Source organism: Oxyura jamaicensis, chromosome 1, assembly GCF_011077185.1.
Source record: "Oxyura jamaicensis isolate SHBP4307 breed ruddy duck chromosome 1, BPBGC_Ojam_1.0, whole genome shotgun sequence".
NCBI classification, from domain to species: Eukaryota; Metazoa; Chordata; class Aves; order Anseriformes; family Anatidae; genus Oxyura; species Oxyura jamaicensis.
Genome location: NC_048893.1, coordinates 87268935 through 87291911, shown reverse-complemented (window position 1 = coordinate 87291911; position 22977 = coordinate 87268935). Strand labels below are relative to the sequence as shown.

At 43.0% G+C, this 22977-nt stretch overlaps 1 long non-coding RNA gene across 3 annotated transcripts in view; it reads left to right on the top strand.

Annotated features, from left to right (window-relative positions):
* Positions 1–5585: 5585 nt before the first annotated feature.
* Positions 5586–22977, top strand: part of LOC118160637 — a 39863-nt gene continuing 22471 nt past the window's right edge. For 2 of the 3 annotated variants that reach the window (XR_004747609.1, XR_004747610.1), the window contains exons 1-4: positions 5586–5676; positions 6809–6921; positions 14909–14984; positions 18215–18379. This is a non-coding gene — a long non-coding RNA (uncharacterized LOC118160637). Of the gene's footprint in view, positions 5677–6808; positions 6922–14908; positions 14985–18214; positions 19226–22977 lie in introns of those variants that run through there. The other variant, XR_004747608.1, reaches the window with a different exon arrangement.

Sequence of the window (22977 nt, the reverse complement as noted above, 5' to 3'; positions counted from 1 at the left end):
TCTCAATATTGTCTCTCTCTACCTTGCAGCCAGAAATGCAAGTAGATGTTTCTCTCACAAATAGCTCTGCTTTACAGATGAGGCTTATTAACTAACTTATGCTACCCCCTTCTGGCTGCTCAGCTCCTCATGTACACAGCATGTGCTGAGTATACAGAAAATGCCTGGAGATGCTAAAAAAGGCAAGTGATGACTTATCTACATTCCAGGACTTGCTATGCTTTCTTCACAGTTAATGAATTGGATAATGGGTTAGTTTTCTCACATTCTGCATTACAGTAGCAGAGTGATTGTAAGATATTACTTAGGCAACATGTGAATTTATTTCACAAATAAACAATGTAGAAGAAAATCCAATTAGGTTTCCTGATAGTCCCATAGGATTGAGGGGACTGAAAAAGAATCAGAATGAACAGGCTGAATCATTTTTCTTAGCACTGTAAAAGCAGTCATGACTCATGTCACAGGAGGCAAAAAGTTCTGAGATCTCAGACGCATACCAAGTTTTTGTCACTGCAGCGTCTGATTTCGCCAAAGCCCGCAACACGACATGGCAGGATAAAAATACCCTGACATTTTGCTATTTTGATAAAGGCTTTGAGAATTGGCCTGTAGCTAGGGTCAGTTTGCTTCTAAAGAGAAGCAGGAGTGATGGAGAAAGTTTTTGCCGCGTCCACAAGACAAAATGCCATTTTAAATTTGCAGACCTCCTTTTCTCAGCACAGTGGAACTGCCTACAATGCAGCAGCCTGTCGAGGTGCTTGTGGCACCCTCCTCCCTTAAGAAGGCCCCTTAAACTGGCTGTAAACCATTCCCCTCACAACAAATGAACATTTTTGATCTGACAGACTTCTCACCAGTCACACCACACACTACAACTATTTTATTTCACTCGTTGCTATAGCCGATAACTGAAACTGCCACAAGAAAACACTCCCAGTGACCATTTTTTTTATATATTCTGAGAGAACCGCTTCCTCATGACCTTCTGCAACACCTCGTTCATGGAAAATGGCACTCCGGCTGTGCTGAGGGGGCTGCTCCTGCCCTTGCCCTGCCCTGGGGGTGTTCGGGCGCAGCCTTCCCGCCGCTGCGGCGCCATTTTGTGTAGGCGACGTGCCGGCCAGCAGGGGGCAAATGGCGGCTGGCACCCAGGGCCGTGCCCAGCACTCGGGGCCAGGGATTTGGCAACATGCAAAGCCCCAGATGCCGTGGTGAGGCGCTGGCCTGGCCTGAGGCAGGTACCTTTCTCCTCAGGTGCTTCCCCTGGGCCTTCTTTCCCTGAAACTCAGGCTGGTGTTGCCCTTGGGGTGGTGAGGAGGTTCCTCCAGCTATAGTGAGGGAACACAGAGAAGCATTTTCCTCAGTGTAACCTGCAGCTCCCCTGGTAGCTCACATTCTAAGCTGTGAGGAAGTTTGATACCTGTCAACCTCTGTGGTGATAGCTGGTCTACGATGCATGTTTGCACAGCAGCCTAGGCAGTCCCATCCCAAAAATTCGGAAGTGTGACACCTGTTGTGCTTCACCCTCTCCTTGCCATGTCTCCTTCCCCATCTTCCAGGAGAAAGCCAATGGGCCTCACTTCAGACACCCATGCTTATGCCAACAGAAGGGCTATACAGCTTCAAAATTCCCATCCACAACTGTGGAGTTTTAAGGGAACATCCCCCTTGCTCCCTGACAGGCAGAAGACCAGAAGGCAAATACGTACCAGCTCCTCAAGTCCCTGGCTCCAGCTCAGGTGCCTCTTGGTGAGCCAACCCTGGGTCCCCATCAGTCAAAACACATCTGCACCTCCACTACCAACAGAGACCAGCAGGTAACCTCTTCAGAAGACACTTTCCTGCTTCACACCCTCAGTGGGCTGTAACCTCTCCTCGGCAGGAGGCCCTGCCTCTATGGCTGTACTGGACCCCATGTCACTGGTCAGCAGATCTACCCACTTTATCCTTCACTGCGCTTGACTGAGATGTTTCCAAGCTCTCTTTTGTTTAGGGAGTTGCATGTGGCTTTTTTTTTTTTTTTTCATTCCTGTTTTCCCACACAATATTATGAACATTTTTGTCCGTGTGCTAGGTTCCAGGCACTAGGAATTGAGTTGTATAAATGAACACTGGGGAGGGCTGTCATGAGAGGGAAGGAGATGGCATGTTGATACAGCATGTGCTCTTTAAAGGCCTTTGGGGAGAGTGTGAACGATCACAGATCATCAAGAGTTCAGTCTCATAAATTTTTGGGCTTTTTGGGGATTTTTCAATGGGGATGTCATGCCTGCTGCAGAGATGCTTTAGGATGACTGCCCGTTTTTTTCCCAGTACGTACTGTTGTAAAAACACAACAGGCCTTTTGAGAAGGCTGGGTGTTTGATCACAGAATCACAGAATAGTCTAGGTTGGAAGAGACCTCCAAGATCACCGAGTCCAACCTCTGACCTAACACTAACAAGTCCTCCACTAAACCATATCCCTAAGCTCTACATCTAAGATTAAGTACATGGCAAACAAGCAGGGAAGAAACCCTCTGCTGTGTCACACAGTTCAGCCGGGTTTCTGGTGAACAGAACAAAAAATACCACAGCCTGGTTCCCAAAACACTTTCTAGGCAAAGGCAAGTCCATTTACAGACTGCTTTTGCCAACAAAGCTCTGCAGTGCATTCTGTACTCTGCTGGGGCATTGGCTCAGCACTGACAAGAGGCAGAATGGTGCTCCATGCTGAATCTCCAGCCTGACCTTCATCTATTTTTCTGTCAAAAAGCTGGCTCATAAAAGGAGGCACACTGTAAGCTATACTCTGCCTCTGTTCTGGCCTTGTTCTTTTTGTTGTTGTTTGTTCGGGGTGTTTTTTTTTTTTTCTTTTTTTTCCCAAGGTGTTTTTTTTAGTCAGTTAATGTTACTACAATACTTTCCTCCAGGAGAGCAGCTGTAGATTGCAGGTGAGAGATACTTTGCTTTGCTTGTAATCTGTATTTGTTCATCCTTACTTTCCTCTTTGTTTCCCAGCGTGGGCTCTCCACAGTAGTGTAACAGTCTCTGGGATCTGGACTTGATTTTTTCGCATCCCACATTTTTGAAGTATCCAGAGCTTTGTGTTCAATACAGATTTGAACTATTTTTGCTATATATGGATCCTGGCTTGAGTCTGAAACGCTGTACGGTTTGCAGGGCTTACCCTGCAATTTACTTCCGCATTAGGATTCAATCTACAACTGGAGCAATCAGATTTTCTTAGGAGACAGCACTTTTCCAAGTGCCAGATCAGTTCCCACAGTTCTACCTGTTTAAGGAAGCTGTGTCACCTCACTGAGAAGACTAGGCCTAGCTGCTGGTATTTCTGTTATCTGCCACTTTTTGACCTGTTCTGCCACAAAACATCTATTTTCTGACCTTCTGTCTGCTAGAATGTAGCAAACGCAGAAATGGGGAAAGAAGGGATGGTAGTAAAGCTAACAGCAATTTAAAAACTGAAAATATATGGAATTTTGTAATGCAGTAAAATATTTGTGTCAGTTTAAACTTAACCTCTACTGTTTGTCCACGCAAAAGTTCTGTACTAGGCACTCGGTTCAGGGCACAGCTGTGGTTTTGTCTTGAAGTCAACTCTGGACTCTCATCCTTGGGTAAATCATGCAGCACTTCTGGGTTCTGTATTGCTGTTAGTCTGCTGTTAAAACTAGTGCTGTAACAGCTGATAATATTTAACCTTGTTTATACTTTAGCCATATAGTATATCGCATACAGTCACGTCCCCCAGAGTGGAGACTCAGCTGAGGCTAATTAAAGGCACTTTACCGGTGTAAGTATTCTGAAGGAAGGCAAAAATATAGATTAAAAAATATAGATAAAAAAGGACAGTTTTGTAACTTTGTCTCTACTAATAGTTAAAAAGGTACATAGGTTAAATTTCATCCTTCTGAAAAAAACAACAACAACCGATGGTACAAACCCGCTGTTTTCACCGAATGGATATAGCTCTGGTGTGTCATGGTCTGCCAGGCCTGTAGCAACAATAAATAACAATCCCTACCACAGACATGCTAGTGCTTGCTGTATGGTTTGAAAATCTCATATTAAAGGCGTTACTGAAGCGTGAAGCGTGAGTGACCTTATGCTGAGTTGAAGGAAATGAAGAATTGATGGAAAAAAAAAGCAAACTGTGCTAGGATGTGAATTATCTGGACAGAATTCCTAGAATTTTCATAGATTTTCTGTAGGATTTTGCCTAAAGGACTTACAGGCTCACAGGTCACGTGCCTAAGGAGTTTTTTGGGTTTTTTTTTTTGGTCTCAGGGCCATGATGTTGGATCTTCTGTCTCATCTTCTCATCTGAAAAGTGAGCATTTTGCCATTCTCTTAATTTCTGTAGGAAAAGATCAGTAGGGTAGGAGTTCCTACTCCTACTGCAAGCATGTACAGTACCAGCAAAATGAAGCCCTTTCCTCCTGGGTTCTTCTAGCATGCCATCATACATAAAAATTACAGAGCTTTGAGTGTTTGTACATTTAGCTGCAAGGAAGGAGGCTGCGCTTTGCAGGGCTATGGTCCTAGTGCTCTCAGACCTGGGAGCCAAGCTTTGAATAAGGCATTATCGGTGTTCCCAAAACACAGCAAGACTCCTAGAAGGAAGCAGTCACATGCTCTAAAATTTTGGGTAGACCTGTGGGGTGCCAGGAGTTGGACTTGATGATCCTTATGGGTCCCTTCCAACTCAGGATATTCTATGATTCTAAGATTCTAAGTAACCTGCAGTGCTGGATGGTGCGTCAGAACATCTTTTAAAATGTTTCAGAAATCTGTTTGCCATGCTGTCCATTTGCAATGAAACAGGGGTAAAGCTGTCTTGTCTTTCTAGGTTGCTGTGAAAAATCAGGAAAAGTCCCACGTTATTCACCTTACCTTTATAATCGTGACAAACCTGAAACTCAGGCTAGGTTCAGACCTGCTGACAGGACCAGGACTTGTGGGCTTTGTGGATTGCATGGAACAAATTGCAGAGGAGCTCCCAGGTGAGTGGGAGCTCCAAACCTGGGAGGACAGGCAGGACTGTGTCTCTGTGCTACTGCTGTCCCTGCAGCTGGGGATGGTGCCTCACTTTTATTTAGCAAAGGAAGGAAGAATCAAATCGCCAAAAAAAAAGGCTCTCTGGCTGCTGTAATTTGTATCTCCCGTACTTGATATTCTAGTAGCTAGGTTGCTTTTTAAAGGTGATGTAAGAAACACAAAATATTAAAACATAACTTCCTAATGATGAGACATTAACAAAGCACCTTATTTATACCATACGTTCACTGTAACCCTTGGTTTTGTTAGATCTCTGAGTGCACTAATGAGCCTTAATTGGGCTGATGAGCTTCATCTGAGGTCTCCACCCCGAGCCTTTAAGCTCAGCCTAGGTGGTTGACTTCTGTTTGGATTGTGTCTAGGGGTGCAGCTGATTTTGGCTCTGTTCCTGAATTGTTGGGTTTTCCTGGACCTAGTTTATCACCTGGTCCAATGCTCACTGGGGTGATAGTAGGATTTGTTGCTATCACGTATCCCTTAGAGAGCAGCGCTTGATCTTGCTTGTAATGATCTGTTTCTTTTTCCCTTCATGTGGTCCTCTCTGGTGAATGAAGAATTTTGGAAATATGGTCTTGCTACTGACCTGGCCACTTTTAAACGTGCATCCTGTTTATGGGTATGGCTGCTGTGCTTGGACATTGGGAATGGTGATACTAAAAATATCCCTGATAACAGGACAGTGGTTGAACGTCAGGCTTGTGCTGTATATGTAGTTAAAACTTTGGAGAGAGAGGGTCGTGCCTAGGAGAGAGCTATTTTATTTTCAAACTCTCTGCTCTGCTGGAAGAAGAGAGATTATTCCTTGCTTGTATGATGCCATCTGTGGAGCATTGGTGTATGAAAAGCAGGTCTCGGGTGGGACCCAGGAGAAATGGGGGTGAAGCTGTTTATCACCCCTGTTTCACCTCCGCTTACATGCGGCTCGTTTATCCTCAATGCTCAAACTGTGAGCCAGTCTGAATCAGGATAATCTCTCCCTGTGTTTTTTTTTTTTTTTTTTCTTGTGCTCCCTAAATGTGGGGAGAACAGGGCTTTGAGTTACAAATGTAAGGATAAATAACTGTGTTGGCTCAAATTTGCATATACTGGTGAGATGACAAATTAGGTGCGTATGTATGCAAAGAGGTAAGGGTCTTCATGCCCAGTGGTTTTTTGTTGCTACTGTTACAAAATATTTGCTTTTTCTGAAAAGAATTAAAAATATGAAAATAAACTTCCATTGATATTTTAAAATGTTTTGGAGAGGTCAAACCATTGTTTAAAATATTCAGAATGATGCTTGAATGCCAGTAGTTCACCTTATTTCAAAATGAAACGCTTATTAAAAACAAACAAACAAAAATAAATAATAAAAACTTATTTTAAGGGTTCTGAACTCCTAAACTTGAGATGTTTACTACTTCTTTTATCTGTACTTTTATCTTGCTTTATGTCTCAATCTGGAATATGGAAACTTCTAGTGTTATTTTTTTGTGTGTGTGTGGGTAGAGGAGATGGGGAAGGAAGGACACGTAAACAAATGTTAGGTATGTTAGAACTATGATTGCTCAAATTTTCTTCCAGCAAAGTCGGTAAGAAAAGCCTGAAACTAACTGCAAAAAAATAAAAATCAGTAAATCATTTTCTATAAATCCAAAGTGCATACTTATGTTTGGATTTAAAAAAAATAAAGACACTTTTGAGAAAGGTATGTTCTTTTCCTTCTGTTTCTATGTGCCCTTGCATGAAGTTATGGCTTTGCTTTTTAGGTGCTGTATCTCTGAACTTTTGCTCTGGCCTTTGTTCAGCTCATGCTCCAGGGGACAGTGGCAGGGTAAGATGTGATCGGAGTGCACCTGTGGCTGTCCAAACAATGTGAAGGGTGAGCGTGAAGCAGGTATGAAACATGCGGCTGTGTGGCAGGATGAGGTTAGATCCTGAAGGCAGCTGTTCTGCTGCTGCAAAGCACCTCCCCTTGGACTAGCTGACTTCATGCTGGCTGATGGTGTAGCTCAGTGCCCTGTCAGCACAGTTTGAATAAAAGCGCACACCCCTTGACCTTCACTTGCCCACTGTTGGTGCAGGCATTCACTCCTCCCTCTGGCTCAGCGCAGCTGGCTGCTAGGGCAATCACCTGACACCCAGCTAGCCATCTGCTGCGCAAATCCAGCGGACTAAATCCCTGCGTGTGAGTGGGTGCGGTGCCAAGATGGAGAGTTACATGGCTACATAGTGAAACTTTTCCTTCCCCTTCCTAATTGCCTAAGTGCATGGGAGGCAGCATGTTCGTTAGTGCAGAAGAGCACTTAGACTAAGTGAGTGCTGCTCGTGGACAGGCCCTGCTCTGTATGAGGTGACTGTAATGTGGCAAGCTGTAGGGCCTAGCTGACTGCTTGTGGTCAAGCATGAGGGAACCAAGTTGTCCAGGGGCAGGTTTTCAGCTACTGTGAAATTTCACCATGCCAGTGGAATGGGTTTCACCAGCTGAACATCTTCCTTTAAAATCCTGCAGCGTCTCTAGGCTATCAATTTTAGCCCTGGGATAAGCTGTGCGCATCTGCGGATAATCTGTATTTGTAACTCTTCCCATAAGAGTAGCTTGCAGTCAGGAAGCTGGTTGTGTTCCGGATCTGATGTGTTTGAATGTCCTCAGGTCTTTGCTGTCCCCTGCTATAAAAGATCCTCTCTGCACAGGCAAATAACCAGACCAAAAAAACAAACAAACAAAAAACACAATTTCTGTAACATATGTTGGTCAGTTGAGCCAATTTTGCCCTGAAAAAGACATATCTCCAGAAGGGACACACTGCTTTTGGTAAATGCTGTTAGCAAGCAATAAAATGCTTTGTCCGGATTTATTTGAATCTTCCGTTTGAATTGCCTAGAGTGTTTTTTTTTTTTTTTTTTTTTTTTTTTTTTTTTTTTTCCTTTTTCTGATGTTGCTCACAGCAAGAAACGTAGTTTTTGGAGCCCTTTAAATGTTTTCAATATTTTCTGTTGGAAGGATTGATTAAAAAAGATAAGCTAGGAATGTAGGATTGGAAAGAACCTTCAGGTGCATGCTCTGTCCCTTGCCATTGGAAGGAAAACATCATCCATTTTATAAACTGATCAAGATTTTATTGGCATATTAATTGAGGCTTTGTTTCCAGCAGCCCAGAGAGAAGGCTGATGTTTAGAAAGCTTATTTCCAGTGCAAATGTGTTTATGGGCAATTTATAATGATTTATTCTTGGGCTGGCATTGTCCCTTAGCTGAAATTACTTGTCTATTCTTTTGTTGTTTGCCATTTCTGTGTTTTGTTTTTTTTTGCAACTGCTGTACTTAGCAGCACTTCATAAATTGCCCTCTTAAGATAGTTTTACGCTCTGCTTCTGCTGAAAGAGAAGATGCTTGCTTTCCCCTCAGCTGCGCAGTCCTGCCGTTTCCTTTGTCAAATCCAGCTGTGCTGCAGCAGCAGGGTGAGCTGCACCAGCTCCTGACTGCACTCCTCCAATACAAGGGAGGTGGTCAGAATGTGGGATGGGGGTGAGTGGGACTGCCCTTCTGCTGCTGCAGATAAAACACTGTGAAACTGCAGCCCCAGCCTTAATTTTGCTGGCTCTCCAAGAAAAGATTTGGCGTTGCTTCCCACCCCTTTCATGCAGTAGGTTTTCTGTGCTGTGTTCATCCTAGAGCCCTTTTTCTGTGCTGATTCCAGTTGAAATTCATCTGTCTTGAACTTGGTGAGCAGAGCTGCATGCAGCATTTCTGAGGCAGTCTTACCAGTGCCTTGTACAGTGCCACAAAAACCTACCCTCCCTCTCCTGGGAATACATCAACAAATTCATCTTACCATCATACTTGCCTCTGTCACAGAAGGTAAGCTTCCACTCTGGGCACCACTGATGCATGAGGCATGACCTTTATTTCCCCTTATTGCTGTGGGGATCCTATGAGTCAGAGCTCCTTGGAGCTTTTACAGCATTATCTGAACCAGCAGAGTTAGTGCTGCGAGATTTGCTTTCCTAAAATCTGGGTGCTTCCAGAAAGCCTGGAGCTTAGGAAAACTTGAATAAGGGAAGAGATGCATTGTTAGCTACCCAGGGTAAAATCCTGGCATTACTTTCAGTCACTTGATAGAGTAAGGATGCAATAATGATAATTTGTCCTTTCACACCACGTCTTGCTGACTCAATGAGGACCTTACCTTACCTGATGTCTAATAGCAGCTCAACATGATTCATCCCTAATTTCAGTATGAAAATAGGAAAACAGTGGGGCGAGGAAAGGAGTGGGAAGTAGGAAACTCCAAACCTCCAGAATGTTTTATACCCAATTTAATTTCAGCCATGCTGGTGTTTCACCTTGGTGAAAGAAAAAAGCTTAGCCACTCCATCCAGTATTGTAAGGAGCTAGGTGATGTGTGAAATAAATTTGACCTGACGAAACAAGAAAGGGGGGTTCAGTCTCCTGCCATAAATAAGCAATTAAAAGCTATCTATCCTCTTGCAGCAGTGGCAGCTGCCTAATTAGGTGCTAAAAATATCCCTGGCAGTCTGTGGTACATGTCTGCATGGTGGTGACATAACTGGTGCTTTACCCTCTGTACAGGATGCAAAAAACCAAGGACTGCTGTCTGTGCTAAGTAATGGCTGCTTCCTCTCGCTGCACGGGCTCTGCGTCCCCAGCTTCTGACTCATGCTGAGGCCATGGATTTTCAACAGAGTGCCAGCTCCTTCTGCGCTCCTCCTTTTAAATTACATTCTGCCTTTGCAGAAGGCTTGCTTTCAGAGTAGCTTCTTTTTCTGGTGGTACTTTCTTTTTATTTAGTCAGGAAGGGGTAAAGTGGGACTACAGATCAGCGGTTGTCTTGAAGCATAATTGTATGGTACAGCCCCCTGTACAATTTGTACAATCCAGAGCAGAGGACTTCTTGTCTTTGCCTGCGGTTGCCTATTAATGCCAGCAGCCCAGATTGGCCTTTCAAAAAGAGGAAAGAAAAAATAAGGTGTGGGGTGGGGTTGATGCAAGGACCCCAGTCAAAGCCAAGCCCCAGGCACCTTCATGCTTTGATTTCTTTCTCTCTGGCAGCAAGTTGCTGGTATAATTTTTTCTTCACAATCCAGCAGATGGTGTTAGATGGCTATTTAATGACTAGCATGGGACTGAAAGGAGATCTCGCTGGTGATAGAGCTGAAAGGATGCAAGAAAAAAAACCAACACACTTCTGCAGGGATGTACAGTGAATCTGAAAGCTGGGATAGGCTACGGTATTAAGCATCTGCATGTATGATTTTAGCTCACTACTAGTGGGGGGAAGGGGAGCTTCATAGCAGTAGTGTTCTGCCAAAGGTGAAACTTCTGTGACATCTACCATTCTTTTTCCACCAAGGGCTTAAGTGTATTTGACTCCAATGGAATAGAATTAATATAACCTTAACCCTTCCTGAATGCTTCGAGGTTAGGGGTGTTTCCAAGTTATTTTTGCTTTTTTGATGAATTGTTTGTTCCTTGAATGCCCTGAAGAGGGAGGGTGATGCAGTACAATTGCTCTGCAGTAGTGCACTGCTGTGACAGAAGTATCTCCTAAAACACACTGTGCATATAAAGGCAACGTGTGGTGGAATGAATAAAATATGAGCTCAGCAGGTTATGCATAGTCCAGTCAGGCTAAAAGATGACACCAGTCTCTGACTGCTTTTCATTAGGAGGTGGGAGTAAGGTGTTAGGTCTTGGTCAAGTTCCTTGAAAACAACTGTCTGTCCATAGTACTGCTGTGGACCTGTTATGGATGATAATACCCATGGAAACTGATAAGTGTGAGGTGATCAGCCCCTCTGGGTGGGGTACGACAACACACCAATCGGCCAGATAGGTATATACATACACACAAGCTATCATTTAGTACTCTACAGGAAAGATCTTGGGTTCGTTATGAATATTTTGTAAACTGGTTAGAGCACAGCAGCTAGAAAGTAAGGAATTGTTGGGAAAGATAGACATTAAGGCATCCATTCTGTTACCATGCAAGTCAGTATTGTAACCTACCTTTTTAATTCAGTTTTTAAGTAGTCAGTTTTAACAGCTCTGCCTCAAAAAGATTATGTAAGAGCTAGGGAAAAAAAAAAAGGAAACAGGAGCAAGTCCTTGCCTTTGACTGTGCTTGTTCTGTGTTAGAAGAGGGCTTACGTAGTTTGACTTCACCCTGGAAGAGGTGACGGGAGTAGGATATGGGGGAGTGCTATAAATGATGTGCTAAAGAAGAGTAGGGAAAGGCTGCTTGCAATTTCTTGTAACGCAATTGGAGGCAGTGCCCCCCAAAGCCTTTTTTTAAACCTGCTGGTTGATGAATATAAGCATCTTTTCCTGTAGTGCATAACGCAGTTATGGAGCTTGTTTTAAGTTTCTTATATTTTGTGGAAGTTAGAATATAAGTGGACCCAAAATAGTGAGAAGACCCATTGTTGGCTCTAAAACCCGCTTTATGAATGCAGGTTCCATAAATATACCACAAGAACGGTTAGCCTATGTGCTCCCTTTTCAGTCTCTTACCAAGTTTAGTCTTTGCTGGCTGTTCTTGGTAGGTCAGCTGTAGGTCTGTCCAGTGGTTACTATAGCAAAGGTGGCTACTAGGAATAGAATCACAGACCTGTAATTCTATCGTTCAGGGAGCTGTTCATAAAACTCAATGTAAATCTGCTTCTGCCTTAAACATTCTTCATTCTAGACCCCAGGGCTAGGTTCAAGTATGTTGTTCAGACTCAACATCAAACAGAATGACATGGAAAATCAACAGCAGAGCAGTCCTGACATGCCACTCAAGGGCATAATTTATGCAATCCCAGCAAATTTGTTTTATAAAGTGACAGCTTTTAGTGATGGGATAATGTATTCTGCTTGGTAGACTTGTTCCTGAGCAGTCACTAAGAATAGCAAGCATTAGGGTATACAGAAGTCCTGGGTAGAGGCACAGAAAACGAGACAATGGTGGAGCGATGTGATTAGTCTGCTATTAGACTGCAAGATTCGTGTTTCTTGGGAAGCTTTTTGGCTTTTGGATGGAGACATGGTTACTCTTCTGTAGTCCATGAGAAGTAGTGCATAAATCCACATCCAGTAATGAGAATAACTTGTATTTTGATATTTTGTTTTACAGGTTCCAATAGCAGTTTACAAACTACCAACCACAAAGGGGACTTTATATCTGGCCTGGAAAACTGAGTTATCCTGAGTTATCCATAAGTGCGACCGCTCGTGGACAGGATGCTAGCTGAAAATCATGGCTGTGCTGGGCTACTCATGCCACAAATTGAGTGAACTTCCAGGTTTTGTTTAGCCTTGTTTTTCTTCATATGCTTGATGATGACACAGGAGGTGTCAGGACGTGTGGTGTCCTTTCTGGCCTGCTTGCAGTATCCTTTAGAGTAGGGAGGGTTGTGTTCTTGCCCTCTTCATTGAATTGCCACAGGGGATTTGCCTTCTGTAAGAAGGGCCAGGTTTTCTTTGTTGCTTTGCTCAAGAAACAGTAAAGAAAAAGAGCATGTAAGGAAAGGCTGCTGGCTAGTGCATGTCAAAGTCCATGCTTGTTCCAAGTGGGACCTGATATCTTGTAGTACCAGCTGATATCTCATGTATGTGCAATTCTGCATTGCAGATCTGATGTAGATGAACTAGCTGGGTATGTAGTATCCTGTGCTTGAGCATTTAAACTGTTTCCTTGGGCTTTCTTAGCTCTCTGTTACACTTTAAAAATGGCTCCGCTTTTTTTATCTGCTTCACATCTGCAATTGCAGTCCCTGGTAGAAATGGACTTTTTACTTTTGCTGTACTATAACAAAATAAAAAATAAGTGTCTGAAGAGAATTAATGTCAATTTAGTTGATCAGTTTCAGATGTGGCTAGATATATCCCCATCCTATGTGGGCTGAGAGGGAGCAGAGGCTTTCCAAATGGTCCTTGGTAGCCGAGAAGGTGCAAGTTCATAGTAAGTGTTGCTGTGGTAACAAATCAGCGCTGTTTCTGGACTGAGTTTTCGCTGATAGGTGCTAACATTTAAAGTGATTGACCTGGACTGGGAGACATGTTGGTGGCACAGTTGCAAAATGGGATTAACCACTTGAAGTGCATTAAGCAAAGACATCTGGAACTTCCCCAGGTGGTTCTGAAGATTGGTGAAGGACAGTCTTTGTAGATTTTCATATATTCAGCAGTCTAAACAAAGTATGGTTGTGTTGATGCAACAGTGGACCAAGTCCACAGGCTTTCTTTCCTTTGCTTTCTTATTGGCAATTTTGGCAAAAAATCCAAGGGCTGCTTTAAGATATTGGCATGCTTCAGATGCATTCAAAATCCTCCTCTCCTTGCTAATAGTCACTAACCAGGCTGTTGGGAATCTATGCTGTTATTGTCCATGCTGAGGCAAGGTCTTACAAATGTTCAGGACAGTTTCCACTAGCACTAAACTTGCACCAAAAGATTGCAACTGGGAGTATTGGGCAGGAATATAAACGTCTCTTCTCCCAGTTAAGCTTTTTAAATACAAGTTGCTCTATATTTAGAAGCTATCTAGTAAGATTAAAAACATTTTTTATGTAAAAATAATCCCTGTGGACTGAAAGAACATCATACATTATTCAAATGGCTTGTATGCTCTGTTAATTGTGTTTTAGTGTTTATTCTCTAAGAAATGTGAGCGTAACTCAACTGTAGTTATGCTTGGTTTCACTTTTTGGTGCTCATGCACTGACTCCATACCCTGATATCATCTTTGTGGGATGAGGAAAGGCTTATTTCACCAAAACATTTTTTTTTTTGTAGCCATGTTTGTTCATATAGCAACTCTGGAACTTGAGAAGCCTATTTTTTTCCTAAAAGATTTCCTATTTTCAGAATGAACTAAGTCATGTATCAAGTTTCTATATGAAGCATCTCTTTTTTTTTTTTCTTTTTTTTTTTTTTGTGATAGCTGTGGGTTTTATGGTTTATAAACTCAGATTAAACACTTTGTAATAACCTCTCTTTTCAGGGCTGCACTATCATTTTTCTGACACAAAGTATTTTTTTTGTCTATATAAAATGTGATTGTTTCTTCTGGAATTCTTGATTATGTTTGAAGATAGTTTTTCCTCTTGTACTGTGCCTGTAGTGTCACATTAATGCACCTTAAATGGCCTGGTGACTTGGGACAGGGCTTTCAGAAGTTCCAGATATGGCAATTGCTATATGATATTAGATGCTATTCTATTTTTATGCACTGTTGATCTTCAGTGAACTTCTGGTACCAGTGGCTTTTCCTTGAAGAATTGTACTCTGCTTTCTGTATTTCCTTATATGAGAAATGTTTTGAATTTAAACTCTGCTTCCATTTTTTTAAAAGCAATTATTTTTCATAATGAAGCGATGTTCCTATCTGCTTCCAGTGATGAAAGAAACTGCTTGAGTACCAAAGGCGTGAAATAACTGCAATATCTCGTTAGCTGCCTAGTGCTTTGCTAACTAACTACTGGTGGTAGTTTGCAAAGAGCAGCAGTGTAAGCCTGCAGAACTCCCGTATGTAGAGTGCTACAGAACACGTGCTTTCTGAAGGTGCATTTAGTCAGATTATGGTCTCACAGTCCTAGTTCTTCAGTTGGTTAGCTCTGTATTTGAGGCAAGTTTTGATCCAGAAAGATTAAGTGGGTGAGGGTTACCTTTCCTGTGAGGCTGTGCTACAGTTAAATCTGTTCTGCAAATCTTTCTGAACCTTGACCGGGTCAGGAAACTTGTTTGCTCATAATTTGCTCATAGCTACCTTCAAAGGTAAAAGTTGATGGATCTTCACCCTGTGCTCAACTGGATGAGGAGAAAAGAGCTAGTAACTTTTTTTTTTTTTTTAACCTATACTACAGGAAGCTGAAGTGTTTCCCTCTCCCTGCCTCCCATCTGTATTCTGGACCAAATGATGCAGCATCATTCTAGAAACTGGTAAGGAAGCTAATGTGATAAGGAAGGCTCTTCACCACTGAAATCATGTCCTTGTAGCAAGGATGTGTGAAGTTCAGTCAGAGACTTAAGTTCTGGAGCTTTCCTTCAGTTCTGCCCTCAGGCCTGGAGCAACATGCTAGAAAACTTAAAGCGTGGAATGAAATTTGGGTGAATGGCAAAATGCCTGATGAATTCAGGAAGGGGGAGCCAGCACTCACTTTGTCTTTCCTTGATCTCCAGTACTTCTCCTTCCTCTCTCTCCTCCGCTACCCTGGAAGAGAATATTGCTGAACAAGCAAAACTTGGAGCTGGCTGCCTACTACTCCTCTGTAATGGATTCCAATGGTAAGGAGCCCACAGGGGTACCATGAGAATTACTATTTCTTGGAGCGAAAATTTCACAGGTGAACTTGGGTAAATAGCTTCCATTTTGTGTAGCAGTTTTTTCTTCTCAGGTAGACTGGAATGAGGGAAACGTCGAAATGTATTCGGTACAGGATGAGCTATTCTCAGTGTGTTTTCCCGATCCTTTCTTGCCTAGGACAGGCTTTCAGTTTTTGTCTACTTTCACAGTAGCACTCTATTATTGTGTTGGAATTGGTGCTGGTCTTAGTGTAATTCACTATGTGGACACTCAAAGGGATGTAAATGACATCTGAAAAACTTACACATAATGAATACAGTAGGGTTGTACGCACAAGGAACTAACATTAACAATAATAAAACCATGCTAGCATAGTCCTGGCATATTCCCTTTTGAAGAGGAGCTATTTGACTGTCATATACCTGAGCTTGATCTAAAAGGGCCTGTTAGGCTTATGATATCTGCAGTTAGCAAAATACTCCAGCCACCTTCACAGGGGAACATCTATGTCAGTTGTGAGCCTCGGGAAGAGTTTTCACTCTAGTGGCTTTTCTGTTCTGTCTATGGGGCAGGCAGCTACAATGAGGCTTGGACCATGGCTTGTTAGAAAAGTAGCCCCTTTCTTTGACTTCATCAGTGTTCTTTATGCTCTGCTGAACCAGGCTTTTTATTAAATGCCACCCTGAACGTTGGCTGGAATAGGAAACATCAGGTTGGTTCTGAGTGCAGCTGAGCTTGTGTAGAACATGGACTGGAATGCTTGGCTGAAAGTGCTTTCATGGGGGGAATGCAGAGATTGTAATCCTTCCTATTGCTGTTTCTTGTTTTGCGCCTCTGCCTGACTTGTTTTCATAATATGATTACTATGTGATGCTGGGAAAGGAAGGAAATGGAACACAGTATTATAGTTGCAGCAGTTTGGAGATGGGCAACAAGCAAGTCACAGTCTATAGGGTCAAAAGATGTTTTTGAAAAATGATAAAGGTTTTTTTGAAGCTTTTCTGCACGAAAACCAATTCTAAATAAAACAAATCATGATCTTGTTCTTAGCGATAAGATATCCAAAGGCAAGGAACAGAAACAAAAAGAACATCCTATCATCCCCGAAAACAAATGCATGGGAGAGGAAAAAAAGCTCACCCACTCAACCCTTTCACAAACAAATGTCTACACAATGTGCCAAGACCGTTGCTTGAAGATCAAGACTAGTCTAGAAGGTAAACTGTATGGCAGACTGTTTCCTGCTGAAAAGATGGGCATGTCTGCTAGATTACTTCAAAGACAAAAAGAACCAAACAAAAACAGCACCACAACGGAAAGAAAACCCTTATGTCTTAGCTTAAGTTGCCATCAGATCACTGTTGTGCTCTAAGCTAGCCTACTGTGCTAACACAAGTTCTTGTTCCAGAGGATTGACTTTCACTTGGATACGAGGTAACTGTCCTTGCTTCAGATGGTAGATTTGGATGAAAACCTGGTATGTGAGTGATTTGCAAGCCATTCAGGCCTTTATATGCCTACATGCCTTCTTGAACCCCTCCAGGGAAACTGAGTCAAGCAGAAAAGTCCTTAGACAGGGAGAACACTATGCCAGTGGTCTCTGTTCAGTCGCTGGTTGGCCACAGAGAGGAATAGCTCCAGTGTGTTGAAGATTCCAGCTGATAAAAATGAGAACTGCTTGGGAAGCTGAAGATCTGATGTTCCTGGTTCAAGTGTGTCTGCTGTCTGAGCACATAAGACCATTTGGGATTGACGTTATAAATTAGCATGGCAAACGCTAGTCTCCTGTCTTTGCTTGCACCACAAATCCTGCCCTCACTGACTTTCTTTTTGTGTTTCACTGGGAGGATTGCCTTATCTGTAGCTTTTACATTCCTGTAGCTAATCTCAGACAAGTGGATGTCTGTGCCATTCATGTCACTGGTCTAATGACCTGGCTAGGGTCAGGCTCCTGCCCATAGCCATTTTAATCTGCCTTCGGAGGATGTTAATTTGTGACATAAAAAGGAGGGGGTGGAAACAAGGGATAACAGACTAACTTCATGAAAAATACTTAGTAGAACCTTGTAGCCACACAATAGGCAAAGACTTGGGTTTCTTTTCTCATCAAAGGTCATCTGACATCCGTCTGCATTTACCTCCGAGAGATGGTAGAGAGGGCAAACTGATAGGCATTGTTTTGGGACTTCAGCATTGCTAAGCAACAACATTTCATTTCTTTTCAACCATATCTTTGCACTTGAAAGGTGGCAAACAGGATTTTTTCCAAGTTGAAATGACTTGCCTGGGGTCATTCTGACTGTCAACATCAGAGATAAGGGTAGGGCCCAGGGACTGGAGCTCCCCGGCCAGCTCTGCATCTGTGAGCTGGAAACTGGTGGTGCAAACCTCTGCTCTAGAGTGTATGTGTAGGTTATGGAGCAACTGACATTGATGTTTAGTGTCTTATGTAGATTTCTAGGACAAGATGTGATGTTTTATTTATAGGCATTACTTAGCAGGAATGGTAGTACGTTTTTTGTTAACCACGCCTGTCGAAGATATGGTATGCAGGTTGAATAAAACAGTGTTTTCTCTCTTCCTCCTTTCCTCCAAGTATGTTGTTCCTTTTCCTTTAAGGTGCAAGATTGAAAATGCAAATGCTTTTTGAGAGTTTCTTTGACTTTGTTGCATTATCTGTGCAGCTCCTGGTTTCAGGGGACCTTCATACAGACAAAATTGATCAACAGCAGGAGGAAGAAAATAGCTGTTGCCAAGGCAACTAGTGGTGACTCATCCTGGGTAGCAAGCAGCAAAAGCTGTGAGGCTGCAGTAATTTTCCAGATGCTTAATCCAGCTCTGGCTTCTTTATTTCTCCCCCTGACAGCCAGCAATCCGCCCCTGCCTTTCTTTGCTCGGAGACCCACGCAGCCCGCAGCCGTACGTGATGCAGAGAGCAGTCCTTCGTGGTGCTTACCCAGGATGGTGTCACAGAAATGCGTCTGAGTAATGCAGATGGGCTGCTGAACGGATTGAACTGTAGCCCCCGAAGGTAGTAAAAATAGAACAGTAAACTGCCTGGCTATAAAAATACCCCGGTGTGTTGTCGGCTCCCCTCAATTCATATCTGAACGACTAGTGTTGCATACACTGTACCTTCAGCTGTGTTATTACTAGATCAGTTCATCTTGTTCCTTTTCAGTAATTAGGCTGTGCAGCTATTTGCCTGTGCTGCATACCCAGTGTGCTAAAAGGAAAAATGCGAACAGCATTCACCACAAGCATTTCCATGAGCTAGCTTCTCTTTTTTATGACCTACTATTTTTTGGATAAGAACTTATGAATTTGATGAAATAGAACAGGTTAAGAGGTTTATGCAGGAAAAAGGGCAGCGAAAGGAGCAGCACCTTCTCTGTCACTCTGGGGTTGCCTACTTTGCAGTTTTTCTGCGATGACTGCATTGTAATACAGGCATCACCCCATTTGGGGCACTGTTAGAAATGTCTGTCTGGTTATTTACTAGCTCTGGTGACAATACAGAGTTCGTGACTGTGGTGTGATACTGCAAAACCCAAATTAACTAGATTAAAGCTAGCTACAATTTACAAGAGGAAGGCACACATTTTCCCTCCTGAGAGGGAGGAACAATTAGAGTGAGAGTAGAATTTAGTCTCCCTGTTGAAGTGCCTCCATTATCCAGCTGTGGGGGATGTTAACCTGCTCTGCAGCATAGGGAGAAGTAAAAGGGGCAAAACAGTAACAGCAGAGCCATGGATTTGCTTTGGGAGGGGGAAGAATTATCATCTTGAAATTTTCTGTGCTTTTTGGCTAAGCTACTCTTTGTGCCTGTTTCACTATGGTAAGGCAGTGATGACCCTAACTTCCTGTCTCAGTTTTTCCATTCACCTTCTCTGAAAGAGTGAGCATATTTTACGAAGAGTTTGTATAAAAGCAGACTTCTCTTGATTTACACACACACATTACAAAACAAACAAACAAACAAAAGTGATTAGAGCTGTAAGGCTGTAGAATAAAAGGAAGAACAGTGGTGCCAAGGAACAAAAAGTCCTTGTACTGATGCCCAGGTGAACTGTGCTGATGGTACTGATGCTACCAGCTGCTGTTTCATGCAGTCCCTGGAAGGCAGGTGGCTTCTGTTGGTCAATAAAGCTCCTTCTCCTGTAATGCAGCACCTTGCATGCAAATCCTCATAAAAGTTTGGGCAGGGTATGGTGTTGAAGCAGGGCTGCTGCATTGCTGACAGGCTCTACAGCATGATGTTGCTGGCTGACAGCCAAATCCCCATAAAGTCACCAAGTGTGTGGGCATGAGGAAAGTGTATGTGTTGTTTATTTTCCACTTTTTGTCTTGGTCAAATCATCTGCTGATAGCCACATATGTGGTATTGCATGAACACGCATTGTCTTGAATCTTTGTCAACCATCAGCGAGTGGAATGTGTAAACATTCATTAAATGTCCGGTGACTGCTTTTCAGGGGAACTGTGGTGGTTTTTTAAGGGCGACAGCAGAGGCTCATGATTTTACTGTGAGATCCTGATCTGCTTCTTGGTATGCTGCAGTTCCTACCTGTGGGCAAGTTTTGTATATTCGAAGGGCATAGTGCTGTGCAATTGGTGTCTGACACTGCAGCCTCACTAGTGGCTTGGGACATTAACCCTCCTTCACTTTGTAGCTTTGCCTAAGAATTAATGTTACTGCTGAACAGGTTGATATGTGTAGAGAATTTGCTAGAAAGCTCTATTTTCCAGAGGCACAGAGTTTCAGCTATGTAACAAAATGAAAGTTGAGTATGAGATTTATTCATTCATCCTCCCTGAAAAATACAGCAACATAGGAATCACTTCCTACTGGGATAGTATACATGTATAAAGATGAAGATGCTGCTATGCAAGCGATTTGTGACTTCAGCAGCAATTGCTGTAGGCCTGTGTTGTTGTGCTAGTTTTGGTGCTAAATAGATGTTTAGTCTATAATAAAAGTTCTGCAGTCCTAGCAAACTCCTTGAGTGAAGTCATCAAATATCATCAAATGCATTGAGCTCATATATATTTCATGGGTCCTAGAAAAGATGCTGGCCTCTCACATCTCTTTGGAAAAGCCAAAATAGTAGTTTAAACCCACCTCTCCAATGCTATAATATTCCCTTTTATTAATAAGGATGTATTGACTTGCTAATGCATTTTGTGATCAATTAGATTTTTAAGTAGGTTGCCCAGAACCTGGTGGAAATGCATCTCCAGCACTGACTGTAGGTAACGGTATTTGTAATTAGTTGCGTGCTAATTGCATGGCTAGTTTGCTTGCAGAAGGCACGTTCTGGACAGGAGCTGGCTAATGCCGCTGTATCCAGTGAAGGTCTCGAAGGACTCCTTGGCTTGTGGAATGATTTAAAGGGATAAGAATCTGACTCCTTTTCACAGTAACACTGTACATTTAATTGACTTTTGGAAGAGAGCATTATTAATAAATGTGGCTGGATAAAATCTTTAATCAGGGCAGCTTTGGAATACTTGAAGGTGTTGCACAAATTATACTCTGTTAGCCTTGCCTTCTATCAAGTATGTAAAAGTGCATTTTCAGTATTCCGTTCTGGATATCTTTTTCTGAAAGTCTTCTTGTACTCAAGGATGCACTCTTCTGAGTTCACTTGCTGGGGATCCTCCACGGGAGGCGTATGATGTAGGAATTGTAGTTCCCATCTGCTTTTGAAAAGTATGACTAGTGACCAGAGGGGGTCACTGCTGAGGCCCACAACGACATCTCATCTCCTCTGTCGCCCGTGCTGTGGAAAAAATAAGCCATCCAGCCTTGCATGTGAGCAAACCATCCTGTCTGCTTGTCAAAATCAGCCCTGCATCACTGATTCCCAACTCATTAACTGCAAAATGCAATTTCTAGGCTTTCAGTGTGTTGCAGAAAAAAATGAAAATAGATCAAAAGTCAAGAAAGGTGAGAAGAAAGCGTGTTTGGTGGAGATGCCCTGAATGGTGCTGTTCAGCATGTGTATGATGGCTGAGCCAGCTGGCAGCCTGGAGGCTGCTGGAGCAGGAGCACCATCCATCACTGCTGTTAACTAAGGTGACATCCCACAGAGCTGGTCATCTCTGCAGCGAAAAGGAGCTGGCATTGCATCTTTCAGAAAGGGAGCAAAAGCAGTAGCTGCCCTTGACTTTACAAAGCTCTGGGCTCGTTTATCTCCATGCAAATGCTATATAGATAGGGTTTATTTTTGCTTATCTTAAACTAACATAAAGCAAAGTGTCTTTTTCAGGAAGGAACTGCTCAGCTCATAGCAATGGATTGAACTAAATCCCAGGTTCTAAATGCTGTGCATAGCTTTTTGTTGGGATTTTGAAACTGCCTGTTCTTATAATGTGCTCTCTAAATCCCTCCGATCCAAACTATTGTTTATAGAAAATAGGGATCTTATGTCTTTGGAACATGCAGCCCTGGGGAGATTTAAAATCCAGGTATATCTCATTTCATGCTGCCCTGACATCAGTCAGTGCGTGGCACCTCTCTGTGGAAATTCCCAAGCAGAAACCAGTTGCTGCTAATTTTGTTCTGGCATTTGGATGGCTGTCCTTTAAAAACAGTATCATAGACTGTTGAAGAGAGAGTGCATGTCATACAGAATATCATAGAACAGCTTGTATTGGAAGGGACTTTCAAGACCATTCAATTCCACCCCCTGCCATGGGCAGGGACACCTCCCACCAGCCCAGGTTGCCCAAAGCCCCATCCAGCCTGGCCTTGAGCACCTCCAGGGATGGGGCACCCACAGCTTCTCTGGGCAGCCTGTGCCAGGGCCTCACTGCCCTCAGAGTGAATAATTTCCTCCTAACATCTAATGTAAGTCTCCCCTCTTTTAGTTTAAAACCATTCCCCCTTGTCCTGTCATTGTCTACCCAAGCAACAAGTTTCTCTCCATCTTTTTTGTAAGTCCCCTTTAAGTATTGAAAAGCTGCAATAAGGTCACCCCAGAGCCTTCTCTTCTCCAGGGTGAACATCCCCAGTTCTCTCAGCCTGTCTTCATAGGAGAGGTGCTCCAGCCCTTTGATCATCTTCTCTGGACCTGCACTAATAGGCCTGCATTCTTCTTGTGCTCCCAAGTCTTTTGCCTCAGGGCTTCTTTCAGTGAGTTCTCCACCAGGCTGCTCATGTCTGGGATTGCCCTGACCCAGGTGCAGTGCCTTGCACTTGGCCTTGTTGAACCTCGTTATCTTCACATGGGCCCACTTCTCAAACTTGTCCAGGTATGATAGGCATCCCACTAATGAGATTTACAAACGGGCTTGTTCAGCTTCATTTTTCTCCATCTTCCTGATAATAAGGTGTATTACTTTGACAGTTTTGCAGGGGGAACAGTGGAATAATTGTTTTCTGAAATTTTCTGAAACCTTAAAAGTCACAGATGCTGAGTGTTTGGGACTGGTGCTAGACCTCCTCACGTAGGTGTATGCTAGCTGGCACGGCAAGCTCCTAGTGGAAATGGCTGCTGCATTACCCCTGATCAGCAATGTAATGTTCAGCACAGTGCCATGAAGTAATGTTCTAACTATGATTTATTTTATTAGGAAGATTGGATATAAGGTAGATCCAGCCGTACTGGATAAAGGCAGAGGAAA